Raw genomic sequence first — 481 nt, forward strand, 5'->3', positions numbered from 1 at the left:
ACCAGGAAACAAGATTTTTAAAGCTGCTCAGGAAGACAATCTTATGTTTGTTCAGCACTGCATGGATTTGTGTGTCAGAGTTGTGGTTGCGTGCATTAAGCCAGAAATGAGACTAGTTTTCTGTTTCTTTTGCCTCATCGTTTTATCATTGGTAGAAACTGGAGGGTCAGAGCTTTGAATGCACCAGTGACATTGTGTAGTTCCTTTATTTTTGCAAGGACAGAAACAAGGTGTGTTTCTGTAGGTAATGCAGCTGGTTTCTGCCTCTTCTGGAACACACAACACTGTCCAGTGCTGTGGGAGTCATGAGCAAGTCTATCTGCTGCGTTATAAACCGTGCACTGCTTATCGCTTTACAATTTCACTTGTCTGTGTTGTGGGTGTGAACCAAGGTTTAATTGCACACGGGACGTTTGATTATCCAAAAGTATTTGAACTTTGGAAAAGAACAAGCAACTCAAAATCAGGCATGACAGATTTT

Source organism: Rissa tridactyla, chromosome 16, assembly GCF_028500815.1.
Source record: "Rissa tridactyla isolate bRisTri1 chromosome 16, bRisTri1.patW.cur.20221130, whole genome shotgun sequence".
Classification (NCBI taxonomy): Eukaryota; Metazoa; Chordata; class Aves; order Charadriiformes; family Laridae; genus Rissa; species Rissa tridactyla.